Here is a 19,150-nt window from a genome sequence, read left to right on the forward strand (position 1 = left end):
GTCTTGTAAACGAATTGTTCGAATCCCAGCGTTTTGTTCCTTTGTCAGTCTCTGCTCTCCCATCTACATGAAAGGCAGGAGGTCCGGGCAGAAAATACGACTGAAATGTTCCCGTTTTCAATAGACCTGAAGCCATGTGACGTTAGGGTGCACAGCATCAGCCGGTCAAAGGGCCTGTCTTGTCAACAGACTGTTGAATTTCAAGCCATGCCTTCCTTTCAACGGCTGTTCTCCGGTTTAATTTGGAGAAAAGAGGTCCACAAGGAGGTTTGACTTTCTTGTACTTGGTTTAATTAAAATATAGCCATGGAGTTTAAGGATGTCCTGGCATAGCTGTTCAGTGATCATGTCTTGTAAACAGATTGTTCAATTCCAAGTGATTCCATCCTTTTAGTTGCTGTTTCTCCGTTCCACATGAAAGGCAGGAGGTCCAAAAAGAAAATATGACAGTCTTGTTCCTGTTTTCAAAAGATCTGAAGACATGTGACGTAAGGTTGCACACCATTGGCTGGTGAAAGTTCCTGTCCTTTCATCTGGAGATCCTGAATTCGTATCCCAAAAATGCCTTCCATTTGACAATTGTGCTCATTGGCATATGGAAAGAGCAGAAGGTAAAAATAGTATTTGTAACTCTTGGGCTGAAAAATACAAAAGCTAATAATAATTTAAATCTGTCTTCATCCAGAATTGTGTGCAAAACATTAGTGCTCATGTAGGCTCTGTGGCGCAATGGATAGCGCATTGGACTTCTAGATTATGAGTTGATGTGTTTCAAAGGTTGTGGGTTCGAGTCCCACCAGAGTCGCACGGTTTTAGCTCCGAAGACCCTGCTCAATGCATTTCATCTTACATTGTTGTTCCTGTTCATACTGTGACTCACCCTTCCACAATCGGCAGATGGAGGGTGGCGCCGTGCCTTAGTTGGTTAACGCGCCTGTCTAGTTAACAGGAGATCCTGGGTTCGAATCCCAGCGGAGCCTTTATGATGTGGCCAACTAAGGTCTGTTTCTTTGGCTGTTTCTCAGTTGAGATATGGTACATCCTGATAATTCAGAGTTGTCACGACAGCGGTCTGTTTTCAGCGAAAGGCCTGTACTTTGGGCAAAACTTTCTAGTTTTCTCCCTAACGGACCAATATAATCCAATTCATGGACGCCCTCGAGCATAAAACCTTCACTGATAGGACTTAACTCTGGAAGAGATTCCCGGTAGGGCGCCATGGCTTAGCCGGTCAAAGCGCCTGTCTTGTAAACAGAAGATTCCCAGCGATTCCATCCTTTTAGTTTTCTCCGTTGTAACTCTTGGGCTGAAAAATACAAAAGCTAATAAGTTGAACTTACTCAATTTTATTTATTTACCCTAGTATAAAAAGTTTAGTAAATTTCAGCCCTATTTAATTTAGCTACTTTCTCTTATATTATTTATTTAAGACTGATGAAAAATTATTATTTGAATTTACAAATTTTTTTGAAGGTAAGTGGTTGCAATGAATTTATTGTAGCAACATTTAAATAAACACATTTCATTGACTTACTTTCAACATTTTTAAGCAAATTGTTTGCAATCACTAATCTTAAAAACAGTATATAAAAATGACCCTTAAATGGCTTAAAAAACTACTACTTGCACTACATTTGCTGACATTGCAAATACACCATGTTCAATAACAATTTCTTTGTGTGTAAAAGTGTTTAAAAAAAGTGCTCACTGCACATTCACAAAATATAAAATAAAAAGCCACAGGTGGAAATATAAAATCTTTTCTGACTTCTGGCGTGAAGACACAGTGAACAGCACTATTTTTAGCCTTTCATTGATAAAACTAAAGCGGATGATCACCGTAGTTTCGTTTTAAAATTGTGTGAAAGTTGCGCAATCCAATTTCATCAATTGCACTGAAAATTCAGAGAAAGCTCTTACATATACACAAACAAAAAACTGTGCAGCATGTTTACTTGCTAGACATACACGCGGACTCCAACATTATATTAGTTCGCGTCCATATAAACTCATAACTACTCCCGCTCGGGTTTGAATGACAGCAGAGAGACTCGCCCACCTTCTCACAGACCACCCCCTCACAGTATTCAGAACAGAAGCGGTAGAATGTGGACAAAAGAGACGGATTTAAATACCAGGTGTAAACGTTATGGGTCTCTCTCGTCCACTTGTGATCCGATTGATGAAAACACATCTTAATACCAAGTGTAAACAGCCCCATATTCTCCAAGAACACCTTCTTTCTTTTTGATTAAACATATGCCCATGGTGATGTTTTCCAGGTCTTTCAAGAAGTCATCTTGTTGACTGTCCTACATTTAAATAAAAATAAGTTGTTTTTAGAGATTGATCTGATACATAACACTTTGACAAGTCTACAGGCAAGGGGTAATTACAACAACTATGACACCTCTGTTCCCCATATTGTTGTGGTTTTCCTTTTCCTCAAATGAAACCATCTTCAGTCTTAGGTTTTGATTTCAAGAGATAGACTTTTATTATCCGGACAAATAAAAGCCGAGCAGTCCGGCAAAAACGCCAAGACTCACTGAAAAACTTTTCCCTGTACCACAGTATTTAAGCCTGTCTTCGCACGAAATCCATGACCTTTACATTGACCTTAGCATATGCTTCTATACACAAGGGTTTGTAACATGAAGAAACATATGGTTTATATCATATAGAAAAACATGGTGATCTCATTCCCGGGACTGTAGGTCCTTTGTCCTTACCCTCACCATGTAAAACCTTTCCCATGTACTTTTTGAACAAACTGCAATGCATGCTGGTAATTTTCCTACCCACACAATGGTTCACTAAGTGATACCTATAGCTGGTTATATCCATATAGAAAAACATAAAAACATAATGGTAAAGTATTTGATACACATATTCGGATTAAAACAAACTACTTCATTCCCCGCTCTGAGGCTTCCTTAGCCTCAGTTTCCCTGTCTATTTATTGTAATCCGGAGTGCCGTTTCATAACTCAGTATCTCAGTTATTACTATATATTGTGACTAAAGAAAGCCACTGTACATTACCAATTACCAAATTATGCCACTGCACTTCGAACTATGGACAATAAGAGCAAACAACTTTCCATTCTTGTTTTGTCTTTGAATGTAAAAGTAAAAAAACTTAAGTCTCTCTTTATAAACAGTTTAAAGAATGTGTGTGCAATTGGTTCTGCACAGTTATGTAGAATATATTGTTAGGTTAAAATAAAAGTCACCAAAAGAAAAGCAAAGAAACCCAAAAAGCAAATAAAACAAAAATTACTAGAAATAAAAACAAAAAGTAAATAATTCATAATACGAATGTTTGTTTCAATACAAATACATCTTATTCCTCCTCTTCTTCTTCATCATCATCAGAAGTACTTGAATACCCATCTCCCAGTTGTAAATTCAATACTGTTTTGTAACGTAAGAACTAATAACATTCTTGTTGATTTCAAATGTTTCCGTCATCCTAATATTTTAACTTCCATTTGGTTTTCTAAAAAGATACCTACTGTTGTGTCCGCACGAAAAGTCGTCGGTTTAGGAAAAGAATTACAAAAAAATGAACACGGCACGGAAACTTAGAACAGCAGAAAAAAGTGATTTCTTTATTATTTTATCGGCAGCTCAACACACGTGCTCCAGCACCACAGCACTGCACCCTGCACCACCGCAGGGGGGCGGCAATTAGACAGCCATAGTCCAATCACTTCTCTCATTTGAACCAGTTCAAAAACTATGTCTCTATGGCAACAAGTAAGATTTTACTTTAAGTTATTTTGACGGTAAGAACATTACCAAATTCTTAATTACAACATTATTTTGGTGTACAACACCACAGCTCCTCCCTTGTAAGCTTATTTCTCACTTAACTCTGAAAACAAATTTTTCACACTCTTTGTTACCAAAACAATCTCTGAACATTTCCATACTCTTTTATACATCCTACACAATCACAATGTAGACTTTTTTTTTTTACAAATTCAACCTTTGTGGAACACGCTTGTTTCTAACAGGACGGTTGTTTTCTGACAACCTTTCAGTTTCTGCCACAGTAGCTGACAACTCTATTGCCTTATCAGCTACCAATTCCGTCTTAGTTTCTGGATTGACAGTTTCATTGTCCTTATCAATGTCCATGTCAATTTCATCAGGGTCCCAGTTCCTTCCTGTATAAGGAAACTGTCCTGGATCCCCAGCATCTTTGTTACACACAATTTTACAACTTAACATTTGGTTAACATGCCTCTTTACACAGTTTCCATTTACATCAACCATGTAAGTTACTGGGCCCAACACTTTTGAAATTGTACCCTTTAACCATTTCTCTCCTCCCCTGTAATTCTTTACCAAAACCTTTTGACCAGTAGTGAAGGTCCTGACCTTACAAGGCTTCTCATTTTTTTCAGATTGCTTACACCTGAAAGCCTGCGAGAACTGTGGTTTTATAAGAGATAATCTGGTTCGAACAGCTCTCTTGAGGAATAGTTCAGCAGGTGTCTTGTGAGTAGTACTATGAGGTGTATTGCGGTAGCTATACAAAAAATTAGCTACACAGTGTTGAAGTGTCATACCACCACCTGATCTGTTCTTTGCAAGTGCTTTTTTAGGTTCTGAACTAACCTTTCAGCTAGCCCATTTGAGGCAGGGTGATAGGCAGGTGATTTTGTGTGCTTTACCCCATTTAGCAGCAAGAATTCGTCAAATTCCCTGGATGTAAATCGGGGTCCATAAGATGCAAACAGAGTTCTTAGCACTTCAATTGTTTTTGCTGAAGTAGTTGACTGCATAGGAAAGATCTCAGGCCATCTTGCATGAGTATCCATCACCACTAAAAACATCTGCTGATGATCTTCAGCCAAATCTAAGTGGATTCTCTCCCAGGGTCCTGTTGACCATTTTCATGTATGTACTGGGACATGGGTAGGCATGCTGCGTTGCTGCTGACATACACTGCATTGACTCACAATCTCTTCAATGTTCATGTCAAGTGTAGGCCACCAAAAATAACTTTGGGCTAATGATTTCATCTTCACCATACCCCAGTGACTATCATGAAGTTCGGCTAAGAGTCTATCACGTAATGTTTCAGGTATTACCACACGATACCCCCACAGAAGACAATCATGTTCAACAGAAAGTTCAAATTTCTTTGCAAAATATGGTTTTATCTTCTCTTACACAATGTGTTTTGGCCAACCACTCATTACATAGTCCTTGACTTTTTTAAGCACAGGGTCGGTCTCTGTTGTTTGTGCAATATCAACTGCTGTAACTGGCAATTCATCAAGATACGACAGTCTATACACTGGATTTGATCTGACATATTCATTTTTTAATGGAAGTCTCGATAATGCATCCGCATTACCGTGATGTTCTGATCTCTTGTACTGAATTTCATACTTGTATGCAGACAAGATGAGGGACCATCTTTGCATCCTAGCTGCGGCTAGTGTGGGCACCCCTGTTTTAGGTCCCAGAATCTTTAGCAGTGGCTTATGGTCTGTTACTAGTATAAACTGTCTTCCAAACAAATACTCATGAAACTTCATTACCCCAAATACTAGTCCTAAAGCCTCTTTTTTAATCTGCGAATAGTTTCGCTCAGTTTTTGTCAACATTCTGGAAGCAAAAGCTATTGGTCTTTCACTACCATCACTCATTCGGTGTGAGATTACTGCACCCACTCCTACAGGAGATGCGTCGCATGCTAAGATCAATGGCAGATCAGGATCAAAATGAATCAGAACTTGGTTTGACATTAAGTGTCTTTTTGCATCTTCAAAAGCTGCCTGACATTTTTCAGACCACGACCAGGGCACGTCTTTATGTAACAACTCTGTCATGGGCTTTATGATGGTTGACAAGTTTGGAATAAATTTGCCATAGTAATTTAGCAATGCTAAGAAAGATCTGAGTTCTGTCACATTTTCTGGAATGGCAGCTTTTTTATAGCATCCATTTTTTCTTTCATTGGATGGATGCCGTCAGAGTCAATCACATGTCCTAAGTACGAGACACTGCTTTGAAAAAACACACACTTTTCTCTTCAAAATTTTCTGGCCCGCTGGATTATTTTGGAAGTCCGTTTTTTTATCAGACTATTTTTATTTTACAAAAACAGTTTACAAATATGGCTCTTATAATTCCTTCATTTGTTTTTTTTAAACCAAAAAGAAAATAAAGAAAAACGACTTGTTTTTCTATTATTTATTTTCTGAACTAAAATGAAAAAAACAAATAGGCCTAACGACTCGTTTTCCGATTTTCTGATTGTGCGCTCAGATCAAAAATAGAAAAAATTTATGAAACGGGTTAAGACAAATTTTTATTTAACACCTTAGCAGACATATACCAATTAAATAATTTTAAACATATCAGGTACTATTGTGGTAACAGATTACAGCCGTTTTAATAATGGTTTGAATAGCAATCATGCGCCAGTTTTATTCTATTACAGTCCGACTTTTTAACTTTTTTCATTATTATTTATTCGTAATAAATAATATGTTTTACCTGATAAAACATATTTGCACTAAATGCTGCACAAAACTCTTCCACTAGCCTACTTGAGAAAAGCCGTAGCCGCGCGGCGATTTCCCCGCTGCATACTGTATGAAACGCCCAAAAGGATTCATGTGGTGCATGATGAAATTTTAAAGTATAAAGACGGTAGCGGAACTCTGGGGTACCTATACTTTGGACGGAGTGGGTCTGACTGACAATAGCCCTCGCTTGACAGCGTATCCGCACTTCATTCTGACCACCTGTACAGCTTTAGGAGCTGTTTGGTACTGAAACCATTGTCAGCCAACAACATTATTTTTGTGCAAGTATGTTTGAAATAGTTTGGCAGAAAATAGCTTTTCTCATTTGTAAGTAGGGCAATATGGTTTCCGTTTATGTTGGTTAGATATCTGAGTTATAGGCTTTGTCCTATTTAATTTATATTATTTATATTTCATTATTTTTTCTGTGACATTTTTTCTCTGCTGACAGTACAATGTTAAAATAATATTTATATTGACACGAACACAATTTTTGTATAGCATTTATAATTGTTATAGGCTACTTAATCTCTCTCTTTCAGTTAGAGACATTTGAATTTGAGATTCTGGAGACGAGATTTAGGTTTTGCGGACCCATCAGGTCGGGAAATAAAGCGTGTGAACACAGAGTGTATTTTAAGCGTTGCTGAATAGAAACTTGGGAGCTGGACAAAAAAAAACAGTCCCGCGCAGACCTCCTTAAACCTTAGGTGTGTATGTGTGTGTCCCGAATAAATGATAATTAAAAATGGAATAAAGTTCAAAAGCCGGACTGTAAGAGACTTTTATGGGAGCATAAATGCCTGTAAAATGTTACCACTATAGTACTTGATCTGCTTAAAATGATTTCATTGATATATGCCTATAAAGGTGTTAAGTTCAGGAATAAATAATGAAAAAACAAGTTGTTGTTTTTTCATTTTTTTATTTTTGTTTTTAATTTGAAAAAACGATTGAACGAATGATACACGGACCCATCATATTCCATGATTATAGGCCTATTGCGGGTGCATACAGACAAAGAAACAGCAGAACAACCATGTTTTAAGAAATTTTTAATGCCGTCTTTCGTCTTTTAAATAGGAAATAAAAACAAAATTAAAATGTAAAAAAAAAATCAGCTGGCCCGCCATCTACTGGCTAAAAAAAATATTGGCCCGCGGCCAAAGTTGCTTGCCGACCCCTGGGGTAGGGGATACTGATCAACCTCCAACCACGAGTTAATGGTTACTTTGTAATCTCCACATAGCCTATCCTTACACTATCATCTTTTTTTGGAATACACACAATGGGGGCTGCCCATTCACTATAACTGACAGGAGAAATTACACCCTCTTTTTCTAGTTTACATAACTCCTTTTCAACATGTTTCAAAGCATAAGGTACCGTGCGCGGTTTACAAAACTTTGGTACTGCATCTTTCACCAGTGTTGGGAGTAACGCATTACAAAATATAATATGTTACAGTAATATATTAGTTTTTGCTGTAACGCAGTAATATAACGCATTACTAATAAAATTTTGGTAATATTTTACTCGTTACAGTCTTAGTAACGAGCGCATTACAACAATGCATTTCAAAAATAGACGTGTTATTTTTTTATTTTTATTTTTTTGACCAATGCGCGCGACCAGCACCACACAGGAAAAGGCTGCGGGTAAAATAGTAATGGCTGCGTCACAAACAGCATACTTCCATACTATATAGTAGGCGAAAAGCACTACTTCTCGTACTCTTTGCCTACTATATAGTATGGAAGTAGGCGGTTTGGGACGCAGCGTATGTCTGTTTCCAGGTGCTGTATGCAGCATGTTCATTTTTTATTTAATTTTGTATTTGACGCGTTTCTTAAAAAGCCGAATCTGGGAAGTCCGCGGCTGTATAAGCATTGACTAAAGTGGTCGCAATCAAGTCCGGTAGCGCCGCACACGCAAAATTCTGTGAATGAGAGCACTAAGTAAAAGCAACAGAAAGTTTATCGGTCTCCTGTGCTGCTTGAATCTCAGAAGTAAAGAGACTTTTAGAAATATTGCCAGTAAAATCCATTTCACCACACCAGCATTGACAAGGTAAGCTAACGTATATGGTTACAGTCCATATACATAATAGATTGCTAGGCTATTCCTATGCTATCTACAGTTTTATTACAAACAGCAACCTAAACTACAACATAACATTAATGTAGACTTAAACATGGTTATCTAAATAGTACATTTAAACATCACTGTTAAAAGTTTTACCAGCCTTTGTATGGGAGCCTATATTCATTGTTTGGCAAAAAGCAGTGTTTCTCTGTTTGTCTGTGTTTTATGTAAGGGATAATCCACGGCTAGCCATGCATTAAAGGGTTTTAATGCAGGACGTAGAGGCGAAGAACTGCGATTGCCTCTGCGAAGTGCATTAAAACCCTTTAATGCATGGCTAGCCGTGGATTATCCCGCTTATACCTTGGTTATTTGCCAAGTTAACGCTGCAAATAATGTTTACAGTGTAATCTTTTAACAGAAGGGTAAAAATTACGGTCATTTTCTTAAGTTAAGGCTCGCACTCCGTCCGCTTTAAATAAAGTAGTGCCATTGTATTGCTTTTATTTAAATGAATTATCACATTTATTAAAATTCATTAGTAAAAGAGGGAGACAGAGGAGAGAACTGAAAAAGGACCCGAGGGAGACAGAGAGAGAGAGAGAGAGAGAGACAGAGAGAGATGCGTGCGCGAGTTACCTGTGGCTGTGTGCGTCTCTTTTTTAAAGTATATCCCCTCGTTGCTTCGAATGTATTTTGAAAAGTTGACTGACGAATATGAAACCGGACAAAAGCCTATGTAAACCTTTTAAATCAAGTTGTCTTATTTCATTGTGCTTTGGCTTTACTGCATACAGTCTGTTAGAAATAGACATAGGGCTAGGTCTTAAAAAATATCTAGCCTATAGGATACGTTTCTTTGCTGTCGGTAGCCTATGGGCTACTCCGTTTCTGCCACTTTGTTGAATATTGAACAGGTAGGGGAGGAGTTGACGAGATCTTATTTAGCTACAGGACAGGAAACACTGATCTCAACAACGGTAACTTGAAAAAGTATCTTTAATATTTAAATCAGATAATTATAATAACGCATTATAACATTAAACGTAATAATATAAAACATAATACCATGAAACAAAGTAATATTTATAAAAACATCCCCAAAATAGCTCCTGTAATCTATTCTTACACTGACCTCATTATTTATTCAATTACAACAGCCAATGGCAAGTCTCCAGCAGCAATACGTATATTTAGTTTTAGATGTTCTGTTTATATTATGTTTTAGACGTTCTGTATGGTACATAAATAAGATGGTTATACAGTAGGTATACAGTATTGTAGGTTTATTTATCACTTGATCGTTATTCCTTCGGGGCAGCAGTTTAATAATCTAATTTTGGCGGTTCTGTGACATCAGCTCATTCAGGTCCTGTCTGAGTAAAACTCAGGTGCAAAAATCTACTTGAGAGGAAAGACTAAAGTTCTTATGACATTTTACTCCTGCGACCCGCCGCGATTAGGTGAGTACACTTTTATATGCTACAGATCACGTTAATATTCTTATTATACACTTTATACACTCTTTGAGTGATCCCTGTATTTAATATGTCTGGGCTTAGCCCCGAATGTCCTTCAAAGCTGGAAACGTCTCTGCATATAGCTAACTTCTTTAATTGATTTATTAAAATAATTTATGAATGACAGGCAACACTGACAGTGACAAGGCAATCTTTATTTGAATTAATCATGTCATTTATGTAAAGTGTGAAATAAAACCGGCGCACTTTAAAGAGAGACGCACTTACGTCTCTCTCTCTCGCTCGCTCTGTCTCGATCGCTCTCTCTGCAAGTGTAAAGGGCGATTTATAGTCGTGCGTAGGTCCTACGGCGTAGCAGCGACGGCGTAGGTTCCGCGTCGGTTTTCATTTATACTTGTGCGTCGTGTCCGCGTCGACGTGCAAACACACGCGAAACCGCTGGTTGGCAGTAATCACGCATGTAACCACAGTAGCAGCAGAAGTCGTCACAGAAGAAGAAGCTAAGCAAGTTAACCCACAAACGAAGACGAAATAGCAACTTGTTGTGTATAATTTGAACAGACCAGCAATGATGGAAGTAAATAAACAGCGACGTATGTTGCAGTTTGAGTTAAATCACTCCTCAACTTGGCTCATCTTTGTTTTCACCGTCTCAAACGGAAATACCTATGACGCAGTTTTTTTTACCTGACGGGAGGGGTTCTGGTGGACCAATCACAGCGCTTACGGTCCACGTAGAGCCGACGCGCTGTTAGAAATTTTGTGAGGTGCGCGTCAGGCTACGCAGAGCTACGCACAGGCTACGGATAGCCTACGCCGTAGCTACGCCGTAGGACCTACGCACGACTATAAATCGCCCTTTACTGTGTTACTATGGTAACCAATGTTTATAGTAGCGGATTAATTTCTAACTGTAATCAAACTGACTGGAACTACCTGTGCATTAAACGGTTTTAATGCACACCTTCCAGCCAATCAGAATCGAGTATTTAAACAGACCATGGTATAATAAGCAATTATATGTTAACCTACATGTAATCCTTATATTGTACTGAAATGAGCTGTATTCCTTGAGGTCTGATCCTCCAATAGCACTTTTTGATAAGTTGGGTCAACCCAGTGCATGCCAGGTTTGTGCTGTGAATCTGAATTAAAAGTGAATTAAAGAATAGAAATGAAAAGAGGTTGCGTGACTTGCCATGTTATTAGTCTATAGGTTGCATTATAGTGGGCTCTAGCTTTATTGTGTTTGGTATGTCTACCATAATTTACCAGACTTTTACCAGATCATTTGTCCACGTTTATGACTCTGACAGTGATTGTTACTGTATTTTGCCATAAGTCTTCACTGTGCCTATTCAAAGCTCGAGGGCCAACACACAACTTCTAGATTTATAAGCTTCAATAAACTACATTTTAACATTTTATAATGCCTAGTCATACTTCTGTTATTTTGATGAAAGTAACTCAAAAGTAACGCAAAAGTAGTGTAACTCATTACAGTTCAGAGTCAGTAATATTGTAATGTAACTAATTACTTTCAAATGACAGTAATTTGTAATATATAATGTATTACACTTTGGAAGTAACTTGCCCAACACTGTCTTTCACCACGTGAAGTTTTGCACTGATCCCCTTAAGCATACCCAAATCTGGCTGAAAAACAGAGGCATATCTGTCACACAGTTGGTCTACCTTTTTTACTAGACACAGACAGCTTATTTAACTGGGACCAGTTTAAGTTTAACCGACTGATCCAGTCTCTACCCATTAGGGAGGGCCCATCACCTTTTACAATCATCAATTCGAGCATGGTTGTTTGCTCGTTACACTTTACTTATACAGTGATTTTACCCTTTAGCTCAAGAGACTCTTTGCTATACGTTTTTAAAATACAGTTAGCAGGAGACAATTTCACCTTATGAAATCTCCGACGGTACAATTTTTCGGAGATCACAGAAACAGCTGCTCCCGTGTCTATCTCCATTTTTACATGCCGGTTATTGATTCGCACATACACATAATACGGCTTGTGTACCTTGTCCCCCTTAGTCTCTATAGCAAACAAATCCGTCCCTTGCATATCAGCTCATCTGTGCACACCACTAGCTCTTGGCTCCATGGTGACGTTGAATCGGTCGTTTCGCAGCTCGAGTGCGTTGCAATTTCTCTCGCGCTCGTGTGCGTTGCAATTTCTCTCGCGCTCGTGTGCGTTGCAATTTCTCTCGTGCTCGTGTGCGTTGCAATTTGCTGCATACAGATCGTTGCTCATCACGTCCTGTGGAAGTGCTGCGCTGTCCGGTGAAACAGTCGCGTCCAGGTGCTTGGTCCACTTGGCCGGCTTGGAGTCAGGTTTCCCTTCCTTCCGCGCGATATGTCCCCTTTTCCCACAATCGCGGCAGTCAACATCTGTGAAACGGCAAACGTCCGGCTGGTGTCCTTTTCCGTTGCACCAGTAACACGGTTTTCCCACAACCTCTTTTGGCTTGGCGGAAAACTTTCTTTCCACTACGTGTGCCTTAAAAGGCTTTGGCGCAAACTGTTGCGAGCTTTTCAATGTGACTTCATAGGCCAGACCCATTTCTATTGCACGCGCAAGGGTCAAATCTTTAGAGTGAGCAGCATGTAACAGTCGATCTCTTAACTCAGCACTTTTTACCCCACACACAAATCTATCGCGTAGAGCTTCATCCAAAACCCGTCCAAATTTACATGTACCCGACAGTTTTCTCAATTTCGCAACATACACACTTTATCGATTCGCCGTCCAGTTGATTTCTGGCGTGGAACTTGCATCTTTCTGCAATGAAATTCGTCCTTGGCACATAGTGGTTCTTCAACAGCTCAATCAGCTCATTGAAAGTCTTTTGCGACGGTTTTTCTGGTGTGCATAAGTCCATAAGTAAAGTTTTTCCCACGATCGTCAAGAATACCGCTTTCGTTTTTTCGTCGGTATCCTTCAATCTATTTGCCGTAAAATACTGTTTGAGCCTTTCCAAATAGGCATCGAAATGTTCCTCACTTTCATCAAAGTGGAAATCCTCAGGCTTCCCAAAAGCCATTTTTGACTAACGCGGATTAGTCATCCACTTTTTTTTTTGCTGTGTTTCAGGCCTCAACCGAGTTACTCACAACTCTGTCCATTTTAGTAAAACATCCCATCTCTCGTCGCCAAAACTGTTGTGTCCACACGAAAAGTCGTCGGTTTAGGAAAAGAATTACAAAAAAATGAACACGGCACGGAAACTTAGAACAGCAGAAAAAAGTGATTTCTTTATTATTTTATCGGCAGCTCAACACACATGCTCCAGCACCACAGCACTGCACCCTGCACCACCGCAGGGGGGCGGCAATTAGACAACCATAGTCCAATCACAACACTTCTCTCATTTGAACCAGTTCAAAAACTATGTCTCTATGGCAACAAGTAAGATTTTACTTTAAGTTATTTTGATGGTAAGAACATTACCATATTCTTAATTACAACATTATTTTGGTGTACAACACCACACCTACAACTTATGTACCCACTAACCTCTAACTAAAATTTATTCAGTATATGTTGTCATGTATTTCTATTGGCTGCATCTGGTTGTTCTCCTAAGAGAAATTAACGCCTTATTGGTATACTTGATAATCCACTTTTGATCGTAATACTGTACATAATTTATCTATTCTGTCTTTTTATTCTGACAAAACTTTATTAAATTCTTTATTTAGCTTAATCCCATCCCTTAATCTAATTTGGTAGATCAACAGAATCTACACATAATTTTATGATTAGCTGTTTTGTTCATCTTTTAATGAGGATTCTAAATTCCCTAATATTCATATTTAAGTATCTTTTCTCTCCATCCTAATGGTAATGCCGTTAAAGGTTTACTTTTTCTAAATCCAAAAAATTATTCCAAAAGATATTGTTTGATCTTTATATAGCTTCATTGTATATGTTTCTATGATTGTAGTATTTTTCTAATAACATTTCTTTTTTACCTTTACATCTTAAGATTAACTTTTTGATGTCTTCATAATATATCTAGAGTTTTTGTAGTTGATTTATTCAAGATTTCTGTTATAAAGCATTTCCTATTGAATTTTCATAAGTCTATAATTCCCTAAGTTTTACATATTCTTGGTTGTAATCTTTACTGTACCATTCTGAAATCTCTGTCTTTCCTTTATCTATTTTAATGTTTTCGTTAACATACTAACATGGACACAAATTTTAACCAATTGGGGCCAACAAATTGTATCTTTCAACTCTGAATTTCCCAAAATCCAGACAAGTTGACCTTAACTTTTTCTCTAATCCAAAAGAATTCTTTTTGAATTTATCACCCTTATCATATATATATATATATATATATATGTGGACTTGACAATGTTATTACCTTATTAAAAACTGATTTAGTTTAGAGCATAAAAAGCAACTTGGCAAATCTATTTCCTTAACTTTAAAAATTGTCCAAATTGTCCTTTGAGATTGTTACAGATCTTTCACTGGGCCTCGTTTAAGGCAAAAGTGTGAGGAATTAACAAAGAAATGAACCCAAGTGCGGACGTGACACAAAATGAATTGTTTATTGCACAAACAGGGGAAAACAAAACCCACGAGGGGGCAAAACAAGACAGGATGAGTGGAACACAAAACTAAACTAAACATAAACCAACAATAAACTTCACACTACATATAACAGACTAGACTTGATATTCATAAATACTCACAAATGCAAAACAGGAACACGACGAGGAATGCAACAAGACACACGAGCACAGAACAGCAAACACAAGGACAATAAATAGGGAGAACTAATGAGGGACACAGCTGAAATCAATAACAAGTAAGGGAGCGGGTAAAAAGTGACGAGACCCGGGAAATGCGTGGTCAGAATAATTCAATACTAAAACCACGCATTTCCCACATAGAACATGGTACTGCCAGGACCCCGAACACAAGGACTAGATATCATTAAACACATGATTTTGACGGATTCTGACAAAAAGTCTATCACCAGGAAGTTTAATTGACTGTAGCCATGCAAATCTTCTGCAGTAATCAGCTTCGTTCTTTTCAATTCAATTTCTGTTGACAATTTCTCTTTTTCAGTTTTCCTTTCGGTGCTCAAAACTCTGCTCTCCATCCGTCTGTATACTTTAATTGCTTTTGATTTGATATGATTTTGATGTGTCTTCTTTCATATCATGTGTTTCTCCTCCTCTCCAACTGCCATCCTACGAGCCCTGATGCATTGGTTGCTTGGACTTTCCACATAGAGCTGCTCTTATTACTCTGCAGCCCCCTTTGCCTGTGTTTGGTCCCTTTTGCCAGGTTTGCTCCTTCCGCATTCTCCTGCAGCCCCTCAGATACACTTAATGAGACATGTTGTCTCCGTCACCGCCTCCTCAGCTCCTTTCAGGTTTTCTGAACATAAATAGCTCAATACATAGACAATTAGTTTCTTCATATAACAATTAATTCCAGATGGTTTTTACAATACGCATAGGTTGATCGGCGAACATTTCATGCAGTGTTAAAGGTGTATTTTTGTTAGTTTACATGCTCATTAATACAAGGTAAAACATCAATTCTGTTAAGATTAGTATTTTCACACATTTTGTTAAGTATGGCTTTGATGATAATTCCTTTTCTATACCTTTTTATCTACCATCCCTTGTGATTATAGATGATAGTCACATTTTTCTTCACTCTTATCCATCAAATCATTTTTTCCGTTCTTATCTCAATTCAAAATCTTCATTCTTATCACTAATCAAATAATTCATTTTCATTCCACTTATTCGCCCCATGTACATCTATGATAATAATATTTATGACTGAGATTTTTCACTTCTATACAATCTAAAAGATCTCCTGACACTCCAAGGCCCTTTTTAGCTTCCACATCTGTTTGCCCCTGCTGGCAAAATCAACTGTTCTCTTATGAGCCCATATTCAATGACAACCAATCTTTTAATCAACTATTTAGCATTAATTAACCAGACTAACTTTTCAGCATGTTGGAATGGTGGTTCATCAATTCTAAACCTGTATAATGTTTTCCTTCATAAGTAAATGCAAACGAGTATCTATTTCCTATGCAAATCTTAATTCACAGTAACAATGTTTATCAAATGGAGAAACACTTGTCAGCAAAGTATGTGGTTTTTGGAACATTAATCTTTTCTTGTCATTAATTGCTCTTAAATCGTAGACTAGATACATTTTGGATTTATTTGTTTGATATGCTAAGTGTGTTACAATAATTTGTTATTTCTTTTCTCTATTCTCACAGCTTTTTCTTGTTTACCTTTTATAATATCCTATGGTGTTAGTTCAATTTATTTCTTTTATCTATTTTGTTTTCCTTTCTGTCATAGCTGTTCTATGCCTTATATCTTTGCTTTTTAGCTACCATCATTGAAGTTCTAACTTCCTCTGTAGAATACCAAATTTAAACCCCTAATTTGCATTGTGCATCTCTTTTTATCAGATTATCAGGAGTCTGATTTGATTTCAGAAAAGGTAGTCACACCTAACAACATAAATTCTTGATCAGCCTTTAAATTTGTCTAGCTGATTTTTTTGCCATTGTCTGTTTCTTGCCGGCTTTTTATTCACATTATTGAATGTCAAAGGATGTGAGTGATCAGCCCATCAAGGTTCAAAATTGACCCATGCAAAATATTGCCTTTCAATTTAAAATAAAATTTATTTTGTGACCACCTTCCATCATCAGATGAAGACTCCTCTTCATTTTGTTAAGTCTTTTTTATCTTTATATAATTTATCTGTGTCATTCACCTTATAATAATTTTTCTGTCCTTTTTAATTTTTCTCTTTTTTCCACCTTTTATAACGTTGTCTCTACTCTTTTCCTTCTAACTTGTTTTTTTTTTTTCAAAGCTTCCCCTCTGTCTTTCTGCTAGACTTTGCCTTAAAACTACAATTCCCTCGAGTAATGAGAATTGACCTGTACAGGTCACATCTGGTGATCATCAGTACCCCCTCCATTTTTCTCCTTCTCTCTCTCTCACTCTCTCTGGCCCTGTCCCAAATGGCGCACTTCATGTGGACTTTCGGTCTCGTGGCCTTAAATTGCGCGTTCTCGCTTAGTCTACGAGTCCGTAGGGTGTCCCATCTGTCATTTTTACGCTTTGAAGTGTGCTCATCAGCGCCTCCTTTGCCCCCTTGATGCGGTCTTCAGCGAAGCCCGCACTGCAGCAGGCTTCGCGCACTTTGCCAACCCAGAAGTCCTTGCGAAAGGGCAATCGAACCAATCAGACGACGGAATGGAGGAGTTCACACTGACGGGCAACTTCTCTACCTAGTTTCCGGTGTGATGCTCGAGTCTGTCCCAAAATACGACTCCGGTGCACCCACGTGGACTCGCATCAAGGGTCCCTAAAGTCTGGACTACGTGATGTCATCAAAGTGTGGACTCTGAGGAGGACCACAAGTCCGGAGTGTGCCATTTGGGACAGGGCCATTCTCTCTCTCTTCAAGCATTTCTCTGTTATTAAACTCTTTATTTTCTTTCTTTTAGTTTATATTTTTATTTAGTTATATTTTTTCTCACAGAATGCCACATCAAATGTTTCCTCATTTGAAAGTTTAAGTTTCTTATCTTCCATTTCTCCACACAATAGCTGTTCAACCCTAATTTTGCCATTAATGTGTCTGCCATGATCTTTTCTTGCATTATATATTTTATAATTATTTCTCATCCTAACCACTTCACAAACTTATTGTTTTTATTTGTCCAATTTATATATTCTCCCAAATAGTTAATCAGATTCTCAATGTGTCTTATGACCGGCCCCACCGTGTGTGTGTGATAGGTGGGCGAGCCGAAAGACGTGCATTGTGCCGACGCTGGACAGCAAGGGTTTCAAACCCGGTTGAGACACCGCACGACGTAGCCAAGTAAATCTCACTCCCTTACCCAGGCATAGTCCCGCCAGGAGAGGAGTACGGACCTTAACTTATTCACTGGAGTGTGTGCTGTGCAACGTGTGAGTGATCTATTTTGACGTGAGTACACAAAGCTTTTGTAGTGTTGTGCCGTGTCCTTGTTGTTTGTACTCACCTCAGGAGGGATTGGACCCCTGTGGAGACCATCGGGAGCCGCCACGACGGTGTACGCCCAGCCAAGCAAATTACGCCCTGTAACTGTGTCTGGCAGGAGTCTGACGGAACCACCAAGTGAGGTACTGTGAGGAATACCATAGTTATACCTGATCGCCTAGCAGCAGAGGAAGTGCTAAGGGAGATAGGGGATCTGGGCGCCTGTATGTACGATCTTCGCATGCCCTAGGGAAGAGGACGTGTGGTCATTGCCTGTCTGAAATACTATCCAACTATCTATGTTGTTGCATCAGCCACAGCCGAGTGCCAGAGAAGACCCCTCCCACTCCCTGCTACGTCGGATGGTGATGGTGACGTATGGTTTCAGTTCCGTTGTATTCCTGTGCCTAGTTGACGACACGCTTACTTCATAGCCCTAGAAAGCCTGTAAAGAGGAAGATACTTACGTCATCGAGCTAAAGCTAACTTACCCAGCAACGACTCGCAGCCCTAGAAAGCCTGTAAAGGGGAAGATACTTACGTCATCTCGAGCTAAAGCTAACTTACCCAGCAACGACTCGCAGCCCTAGAAAGCCTGTAAAGGGGAAGATACTTACGTCATATCGAGCTAAAGCTAACTTACCCAGCAACGACTCGTAGCCCTATAAAGTCTGTTAAGAGGAAGATACTTACGTCATCTCGAGCTAAAGCTAACTTACCCAGCAACGACTCGAAACCCTAGAAAGCCTGTAAAGAGGAAGATACTCACCTGGTCCTGAGCTAGAGTTAAACTTACCCAGCAACGACTCGAAACCCTAGAGAGCCTGCGAAGAGGAAGATACTCACCTGGTCTCGAGCTAGAGTTAAGCTTACCCAGTATGATCCCGAAAACCTAGGAAACCTGTAGAGGAAGAAAATACTCACCTGTGTTGCGAACTGAAGTTAAATCCCTTCGACACGCTTCAG

At 38.6% G+C, this 19,150-nt stretch overlaps 1 non-coding gene across 1 annotated transcript; it reads left to right on the plus strand.

Annotated features, from left to right (window-relative positions):
- The first annotated feature begins 715 nt into the window (after positions 1-715).
- On the plus strand, positions 716-805 carry trnar-ucu (transfer RNA arginine (anticodon UCU)). Its single transcript is given in 2 exon segments — positions 716-752; positions 770-805. It is a non-coding gene; the product is annotated as a tRNA-Arg (tRNA).
- The last annotated feature ends 18,345 nt before the right edge of the window (positions 806-19,150 follow it).

This window comes from Paramisgurnus dabryanus, chromosome 18 (assembly GCF_030506205.2).
Source record: "Paramisgurnus dabryanus chromosome 18, PD_genome_1.1, whole genome shotgun sequence".
Taxonomy (NCBI): domain Eukaryota; kingdom Metazoa; phylum Chordata; class Actinopteri; order Cypriniformes; family Cobitidae; genus Paramisgurnus; species Paramisgurnus dabryanus.